Raw genomic sequence first — 10357 nt, forward strand, 5'->3', positions numbered from 1 at the left:
CAAACCTTCTAGAAAACATAATCGTACCAGTCGCGCACTTCTTCGCCCGAAGCACATCAATGGCCACAAAGGTCTTTCTTCAGCACTAAAAATATGTGGAAATCGCACAGGCTGAGTCGGGACTGTGCTGAGTAGGTGTATGGGCTTCCCAGCAAAACTTGTGCAGCATACTCGAAACAACCGCGGAAACATTTGTGCTGGCATTGTCCTGCATCTGAATGATGGCGTCCGTCAACATTTCTGGGCGGTTTCTTTATGGCGAGCTTAAATTTTTGCAAATTCCTCATAGTGCTGTGCGCTGATTGTGGCGGCGTGTTCCTGGAAGTAAATAAGCAGCAGGCCCTTGCACCCTTGCACTCAAAGAGAAAGGTCATGATGATACTCCCGGAGTAGGTATGCCCGTTGTCTCGAGGGTACTGCAGAGTTTTGCTGGAAAGCCCTTACACACCCTCTATACAGTGCAGATTTCTCCCCAGGCTTCAAACCCGCGTCCGGCCACTGTGATTTAGGTTTTCTGTGATTTCCCTAAATCGCTTCAGGTGAATTCTGGGACGTTTCCTTTGAAAGTGCACTGCCGACTTCCTTCCCCATCCTTCCCTAATATGATGGGACCGATGACCTCGCTGTTTGATCCCTTCCCCCGAAATCAACCAACCAGCCAATCTCCCCAGGCGATATCCACGCTTCTTGTGCCCTGAAAATACACGTTGGTGTACGTCGATTTTCTTAGGACGAATGGGTACACGCCTGGGTACAATCATAGTTCCTTCGGCAAACTCTAATATTTCTCTACCAACCAAATGACCGTCTTGTTTCACAAGGGGATAAATGTGTTAACAGTTACGGAAATTACTTCTGAAATAATAAACAGTTTAGTTAGTGTTTTTCCATGGTTTTCGTTTACATTTGACTGCACCTTATAATATTTTAGTTTATGATTCAAAATCCTGCTGATCAGTAGGAACCATTCATTTATCGATCCTGCAGATGCTACAGATATATTATTGGATGAAGACCATCCGGTAAATAGTCCCTTGACTGAATTAAAGTTATTCCTAATTTCCATTATACAATAGCGTCGTAGTAAACCGACTTCCAAAAAGTGGCGCGTGGCATTCTGTGATATTCATTCGTGGCGATGTAAATAAGAAATAGTTGCATTTAGTGAAAAGAAAACGTAGAACACAAATGGAATAATACTATGTTTCCAGCACATTCATCCCACAATAAAAAAGGGGGAAACAGTTAAGGCAGGCTACGTTACAGAAAACACTCAGAAATAGTTGCATTTAGTGAAAAGAAAACGTAGAACACAAATGGAATAATACTATGTTTCCAGCACATTCATCCCACAATAAAAAAAGGGGGAAACAGTTAAGGCAGGCTACGTTACAGGAAACACTCAATGTAGTATTGTACTTAGTAAGACAGCACTATATTACAGCTTATCTCTTTCATGGATGTATCTGTTACATAATCTAGCGCTTCAATGATACATTGAAATTTACTTCTGCAGATTAAGTGAGCCATTCATCTTCTCTGCTGGATTAATCTAATGATGATGTCGTCTTATACTCATTAACACCCTTCCATATGCACAAATCTTCCAATTCTGGATGGATAATGATTTTTCTACAAAATCTGTTACTCGAAGTACAGATAAATACACCTAAATGCCAACTAGTTGACGGAGGATTTTGTGTTTTAGTTCTTCTAAAAGACTATAGAACAGTGAATCATCTGTGTTTCAGATTAGTTGTAATAAAACCTTCCTCCTCAGTTCTAAGGCAGTGCTTCAAAGGACTCTTCATGCCTGTGCGAATAAGCTCGTGAGACATTCCTTTTTTAACATGTTTGAACTAATTTCCTCAACACCATAATTCTCCCCCATCACTGACCTCGCCATTTAGATGTTGCTCTGCACAACTCTTCTGCTCACTATACGTTTCTTTTTTTATTGTCTTCAACCGCAATTCTGTGATTCTTAGAGTCATTAATCAATTCAAAAATTGTTGTGCTTGTTAGCAGTCTTCTCTTTCTGAACGAAGGATGTGCCACCTTTAAATTTTAGCTTCAGTGTCTCCTTGTCTTACAGAAATATTCTTGCATCCCTTTACTTTTATTTAATTAGATATCCAGCTTTAGGAGCCAGAGTTTTTGTGCATTCTCTCATGCAATACGAATTTTTTATTTATTTTTCCTGAGTTGCCACATTATTTTCACCTCCATCGTGTAGCTATTGTATGTCCCTTCTACTTGTCCTTTCCAGTACCAAATACAAGGACATAATTACTTCTCTGGTGTATTCGCTATTTAGAAATACAAACAGCACATCGATCTTTTAATTTTACTCTCAATTTTTATTCGGACATATATTATTCTGATTTCTACTACTGTTCTTAAATATCGATGACGGTGCAAGGCTGTCAGCATAATTCAAATTCTCAGTAGGAGACTTGATGAGACCCAGCAACTTGAGATTAGTAAGTAAAGAGGTTCATCAGTATACCACTATCATATTGGTACCAGCTACCACCAATCATAGGTGAGCAGATACTGAACAAAGCGATTTCTCATTTTATCACAGGATATAACAACTAATGAGTTTATAAAAAAGCACTGAGATTATACAAAAATATTATGAAAAGAACAGCACTTTATACAATCTGATGATGACTAACGTCTCATCGACATCAACCGTGAGAATATGTGAAACAGAAGAGGAAAAAGGTGATCGTTGTTAAGCGTTGAAGCTAATTTGTCTTACACGAAGAAGAGTTGAATTTTTTTTGTAGCTAAGATACATATGGTCGGCGGCATTAACAGCAATTCGTTTAAAATACATGCTTTTACTGTTTCTAATTAAAATACATGCTTTTACTGTAACTTCTGCCTCGCGAGCCGAAGTTGGCATGTCAGCGAGAGACCCCTGTATTGGTGATGACACAATGGTCTGGGGGGTGAAGAGGCCAGGTGCTTTTATACAGGAGCCGCGGAATCGCAGGAGAGAGGTTTCCCTTGCTACATTTCTTATATTTTAAGTAAATGGAAGACGTCTCGTGTCTGGATGGAAGTGCGTCACGCATCGACGCCCACCGTCGCTACACGGAAACGCTCTCTACGCAGTCTTTGTCTTTTTCACACTCTCTGTCATCACTAAGTCCACCATCTTCTTTCTGACCATACGATTCTTCATCTCGGATGCAAATCATCACTCCATGCGCGCTTTTCATTATCGTCATAACCCAGACCCTACCACAGCTATGTACGTTATGTAAATTTCTGCTGGTCGTTATCTGATCTTTCCAAGGCATCTGACTGCGCCAATTGTGTTACCCTCTCAGAAAAAGTATAGTTTGTTTCATGGAACTGATGGATTCACACCAAACCGGTTTCAATCACGCTTAACAGGCACATTGCTATAGCTTATTGTTGTTGTTGTTATTATTATTTTAATGTTCGGGCACTTCGGGTATTGTTACTACTCTCTTGCTTCTCAATACAATATTGTTACGGCGGACTTGCAGTCACTTAATTTTGTACACCTTTTAATTGTTCTTGTGAGACAGCACTTTACGGAGGCGGCAGGATGCAAAAGGGTGGCCCAACAGTAGGGTGTTCATTTCATTTTCATTGAAAAAGGGGACATTTAAAATAAATTACAGAAAAACCTGGGGAAATGAAGAAAAAAACGGGACATAAATATTGTATTGACTAAATTTAATACACGTACAACGTGCACTAAGATGATCCCAAATCACTTTTTATAATTATTCTGCCACACTATCACCGTACTTTTCACTTTTATGTACTTTATCAAGAAGTGCATTTTCGTCTGAAATTATATAATAAAAGTCAGTACACGATACAACATTAAAGTGTGTTTTGACAATGAGCAAGGCCCTCACTGTTTTAACTTTAATTTTTTTTTTCATCTGACCACAAAGTGTTCACTAACGAAAACACACGTTCCACAGCAGCATTTGAGCCAGGAATTGCCAAACATAACTCCACTAAATTAATCATGTTTTTCATGTTAATGTTTTTACTTTTGAAAAGCAAGTATTTTACACCACGTTGTACTAACACTTTATTTGTCTCCTTCTTCGCTTTTTATGAAGTTCTGTGCACATGAAAAATCATCGAACAGTTCGTCTTCATCAACAGGAAAATTTCGTACAATACTTCTAACAAAAAACACAACAGTCCTGAATAACCTTCCACTGTAGCTGCTCCTTTTCAGTATTAACCCAGTCAAATGCTTTAAAAGGTGTGAGAAATGGTAAACTCCATTCTTTAATATACTCAATGCAAGAGTCATAGAAGATGGCAGCATAAATATCAAATCGTTCTACAGTAATTTCACCCTCTTCTTCCAGCTTTCTTAGAGTCTCATGTACAAAAGATGTGAGAAATCTTGTAATTTGCCCAATAATTTGTTTATTTCTTGATGAACTTCCACTACTGTGATTTCTTGTTTCTCAATACATTTAATTGTTGTGAAGAAAGGTTTTAGCTGGCTAACAAGAAAATGTAGAATAACAATAGACACAGGGTTATCAAAGAATTGTTTAAGGATAATAGGACACTTATCAAGGGAAATGAAATATGATTTCAAAGCAGGAAATATCTCTACAATTCTTTCCAGTGCTGGTAGCAGAGATAGCCACCTTGTCATGCTGTGCCCAAGTACAGTTTTGTATTCAGTTTCAGTAAACTTACAGAATGACTTCGGAGATTCAACCCTTACTGTATCTATGCTGGTAGATTTTGTTTACAATTAACTGGCAGGCGGTGGGTAGGAAATCTGAGCCAGTTTGTAAGGAATTGTGCACCACATGTGCTGGACAGCCAACACCTACTATATTATTCACTGTGTTCTGTTGCAGTCTATAGAACAACTTGTTTTTTCCTTTCCTCTGCTTACCACCAAAATTGGTGTTAGTGTTGTCTGCAGAAACTGCAATCATCTTTTCCTCAAGATCATATTTCTTTAAAGCCTCCAGCACATAATTCTGAAGTAAATCTGAAGTTTCTGCAGCTAAACTAACTAATTCGAACACTTTCACCATGATGCCATTTTCAGAGTGAAAATACCTGATAAGGAGAGGAACCAACTTCATATCCAGATGATTCGATGTATCAATCATTACAGAAATCAATCGAGCACTTTTCAGTTCATTTAAAACCTGCTGATGAGCTGCATACGGTGCAATAACATTTGAAATGATTGCATTACATTTTGTGTGTCCACATGTGAATTTAGGATTGAAAAGTTTTTTAACAACTGCTGTAGTACAGTCCACTGACTTAAAACTATGGTTATGCATTGCACTATGGTATGCAAACGTCGCTTCTTGTGCTGCCAACTGCCTATCCATTTCTGTTACTGATTTTAAGTTTACATAGTAGCCACTCACGCATTTATTTGCTCTTTTCATTTGATCACTCATGCGATGTTTCTTCGTCTTAATGTGATTCACAATGTCAGACCTTCCACCATGGCCAATAGCAAATTTTGATCTGCACAACGTACATTCTACAGTTTCTCCACTACCAGTGATAAAAGGAAACTCGCTTTTTATATTGCTGTTAAAATTACACTTTCGTTTTGGCGTAATGAAACAGTGATTGCACAGTGCACAACATTAACAGTGTGGTGACGAAAGCCAGAGAGCAAGTATTAGTGGTGTAGAGTATCTCTGAACCGAAAGGGCGGCTTCAGTGGATCGATTTAGAAGAGAAGAATCTTCTTTGTTATTCGTAACCTATAGCGCTTTTAAAATTGCTTGCGATTTTTGATAGTTCGGTATATCTTTGGGGTATGCTGAAAGTCATCACACGCTTCCTAGCGTAAATAATTGCGCAGTTAATAGCAAGTCAAACAACTAGTAGCGTAAAACACTCTAGCCAAACGGAATCATAAAAAAAGGGACATTGGAGCGTCCCCAAAAAAACTTTCGGACAGCGGGACATTATGGTAAAAAATGGGACTGTCCCGGGAAAAAGGGGACGAATGGACACCCTAACCAACAGTCATGTCCAGTAGTCAAGCGGAATAAGGCTGTTTCTTCTCTTCTTGAACCATCAAGCACTACCGTCCAAGAGGTGTTTCCAGATGCTTCCCTCACATGAACTGTTTTTTAATTTTTCTTGAAATATATTGTTAATAATTCGTTTCACTGTAAACAATCACATGTCAGTTTTTCAGTTCTTTAGTATTTGCGCCCGTTTTTGACAGAAAATCTAATTTCATTACCATCTAAGTCACAGTGAGACGGTAGCCACTGAAATGCGATTATCTTATCCTGTCGCAGACATTTCATTACTTCTGGGAATTCTTTAACCTTTGCATCTTGTTTGTTGATAACTGCCGATATTGCAGCTCTGGAATCGCAGAATACAACTGCTTTGTCGACTGCAGTAAACAGTTGTTTGGCTGCCTCGTTGCGGTTCTGAAAGCTTTAACTTCACCTTTAAAATTTGAGTGGTATACTCCTAAAGTCTGATAGAAAAATAAATGTTTGCTGTATATTCCTACGCCAACATTTTCTTCTTTTTTCATTAATGATTCATCTGTGCAAATGCTTTAAAGCTGTAACTTCCATTATTAACTCAGCTGTTTCACTTTCATTGTGATTATCCATTTTAACTTCAATTATCCATTCTGTCTGATACTGTAATTAAGGAAGCACATTAAGAGAGAGTGGCAAAAGTAAATGTTTCAGCATCAACTTACGACTTTTTGCATGAAGCTAATTTGTGTTTTGAGTTGTCCTCTATTATTGTTATATGAATTTTTATATATTAGCCATTTAGTTTACTTGAGCAGACAAAATGAGTTTCTCGTACTGAAGCAGTGTTAACCTTTGAATAATTATTTCAGTAGGTTGTAATCGTGTTAACATTCTGGTGCATACTAAAGGTGTTGATTTTACTCCACCAGTTATAATTCTTACTGCTTGATTCTGGACTTTTTCTAGCCTGATTAATAACTCTGGTAGTTGCCGTAACAACCGCCTAACCATCATATGTTAAAATTGGTCTTATGGAGGTTTTGTTGACCACTGTCCTTAAAGATAACCATTCACTGCCAACTGATCCAGAAGCTGAGTCTGATTTTTGCTTTCTCAGTAGTTTTATTTGTGTCGGTCAACCAGTTTCATTTTCGATTCATATGTACCTCTAAATGCTTAGGGTGTTCAGTCATTTGTATATCTTCCCCTCAAATATTTGTAGTTTATTTCTGAATGAGAGTGACTTAAAGAAAATATTTGATGGTAGGTATTATTGGTGTTTATTTCCACAAGTTTCTCATGTGACCACCCTTCAGAATGATTTATCACTTTGTTCATTTTCTTTGTTAATTGATTCTTTTGTTATTTGGTAGTGAAATCCATACAACTAGATCATATGCATACAGTGCAGTTTCTGCTTCTTCTTTTGTGGATATGTATGAGGAGAGGTCATTGATCATGATCAGAGAACCCTACGGAACGGCGTTCTTGTGGTTATTATATGTCATTAATGTATTTTTATCTCAGGTGCAGTTTTCCAAAGTCAGATATCCAGTTCAAGATTTTCCCATACGTACTTAAGTTCTTTTATTTTCTAGCAATTTTACTCTCCATATATTATCGTAGTCTAGCAAAATAAATGTGTGACTAGGGCCTCCCGTCGGGTAGACCGTTCGCTGGGTGCAAGTCTTTCGATTTGACGCCACTTCGGAGACTTGCGCGTCAATGGGGATGAAATGATGATGATTAGGACAACAGAACACCCAGTTCTTGAGCGGAGAAAATCTCCGACCCAGCCGGGATTCGAACCCTTGCCCTTAGAATTGATACTGTTACGCTGACCGCTCAGCTACTAGGGGCAGACATAGTAGTCAGCTGTAAAGTAGGGAAGTTTCCTTTTTATTCAGCGTTTGTTTTACTTCTTGAAAGACACTTAAACGTTGATTAGTGGTTAGACGGAATTTGCTGAAGCACTGTTCGTTAAGAGAAAGAATATTCTCTGTTTCTAGGTACCACGTCAATTGAAAATTTACTATCTGCTCCATGGTTTTAGGTAATATTCTCATTAAGGCTATGGGCCTGCAATTTTTCAAATTATCTCCTGGTTTTCATGGTTTTAATTTAGAGGTACTGATGATCCTTTTCTATCTACATCTACATCCATACTCCGCAAGCCACCTGACGGTGTGTGGCGGAGGGTACCCTGAGTACCTCTATCGGTTCTCCCTTCTATTCCAGTCTCGTATTGTTCGTGGAAAGAAGGATTGTCGGTACGCTTCTGTGTGGGCTCTAATCTCTCTGATTTTGTCCTCATGGTCTCTTAGTGAGATATGCGTAGGAGGGAGCAATATACTGCTTGACTCTTCGGTGAAGGTATGTTCTCGAAACTTTAACAAAAGCCCGTACCGAGCTACTGAGCGACTCTCCTGCAGAGTCTTCCACTGGAGTTTATCTACCATCTCCGTAGCGCTTTCGCGATTACTAAATGATCCTGTAACGAAGCGCGCTGCTCTCCGTTGGATCCTCTCTAACTCTTCTATCAACCCTATCTGGTACAGATCCCACACTGCTGAGCAGTATTCAAGCAGTGGGCGAGCAAGCGTACTGTAACCTACTTCCTTTGTTTTCGGATTGCATTTCCTTAGGATTCTTCCAATGAAACTGTCTGGCATCTGCTTTACCGAAGATCAACTTTATATGATCATTCCATTTTAAATCACTTCTAATGCGTACTCCCAGATAATTTATGGAATGAACTGCTTCCAGTTGCTGACCTGATATTTTGTAGCTAAATGATAATGGATCTATCTTTCTATATATCCGCAGCACATTACACTTTTCTACATTGAGATTGAATTGCCATTCCCTGCGCCATGCGCCAATTCGCTGCAGATCCTCCTGCATTTCAGTATAATTTTCCATTGTTGCAACCTCTCGATACACCACAGCATCATCTGCAAAAAGCCTCAGTGAACTTCCGATGTCATCCACAAGGTCATTTGTGTATATTGTGAATAGCAATGGTCCTATGACACTCCCCTGCGGCACACCTGAAATCACTCTTACTTCGGAAGACTTCTCTCCATTGAGAATGACATGCTGCGTTCTGTTATCTAGGAACTCTTCAATCCAATCACACAATAGGTCTGATAGTCCATATGTTCTTACATTGTTCATTAAACGACTGTGGGGAACTGTATCGAACGCCTTGCGGAAGTCAACAAACACGGCATCTACCTGTGAACCCGTGTCTATGGCCCTCTGAGTCTCGTGGACGAATAGCGCGAGCTGGATTTCACACGATCGTCTTTTTCGAAACCCATTCTGATTCCTACAGAGTAGATTTCTAGTCTCCAGAAAAGTCATTATACTCGAACATAATACGTGTTCCAAAATTCTACAACTGATCGACGTTAGAGATATAGGTCTATAGTTCTGCACGTCTGTTCGACGTCCCTTCTTGAAAACGGGGATGACCTGTGCCCTTTTACAATCCTTTGGAACGCTACGCTCTTCTAGAGACCTACGGTACACCGCTGCAAGAAGGGGGGCAAGTTCCTTCGCGTACTCTGTGTAATATCGAACTGGTATCCCACCAGGTCCAGCGGCCTTTCCTCTTTTGAGCGATTTTAATTGTTTCTCTATCCCTCTGTCGTCTATTTCGATATCTAGCATTTTGTCATCTGTGCGACAATCTGGAGAAGGAACTACAGTGCAGTCTTCCTCTGTGAAACAGCTTTGGAAAAAGACATTTAGTATTTCGGCCTTTAGGCTGACATCCTCTGTTTCAGTACCATTTTCGTCACCGTGTGTCTGGACATTTTGTTTTGATCCACCTCCTGCTTTGACATAAGACCAAAATTTCTTAGGATTTTCTGCCAAGACAGTACATAGAACTTTACTTTCGAATTCATTGACGCCTCTCGCATAGCCCTCCTCACACTACATTTCGCTTCGCGGATCTTTTTTTCTCTGCAAGGCTTTGCCTATGTTTATGTTTGCTGTGAAGTTCCCTTTGCTTCCGCAGCAGTTTTCTAACTCGGATGTTGTACCACGGGGGCTCTTTTCCATCTCTTACGATCTTGCTTGGCACATACTCATCTAACGGATATTGTACGATGGTTTTGAACTTTGTCCACTGATTCTCAACACTATCTGTAATCTTCTTTTTGTCACTTTTGCTAAACAGAAAAATCTTCCTACCTTTTTTAATATTTCTATTTACGGCTGAAATCATCGATGCAGTAACCGCTTTATGATCGCTGATTCCCTGTTCTGCGTTAACTGTTTCAAATAGTTCGGGGTTGTTTGTCACCAGAAGGTCTAATATGTTATCGCCA

This window comes from Schistocerca piceifrons, chromosome 6 (assembly GCF_021461385.2).
Source record: "Schistocerca piceifrons isolate TAMUIC-IGC-003096 chromosome 6, iqSchPice1.1, whole genome shotgun sequence".
Taxonomy (NCBI): domain Eukaryota; kingdom Metazoa; phylum Arthropoda; class Insecta; order Orthoptera; family Acrididae; genus Schistocerca; species Schistocerca piceifrons.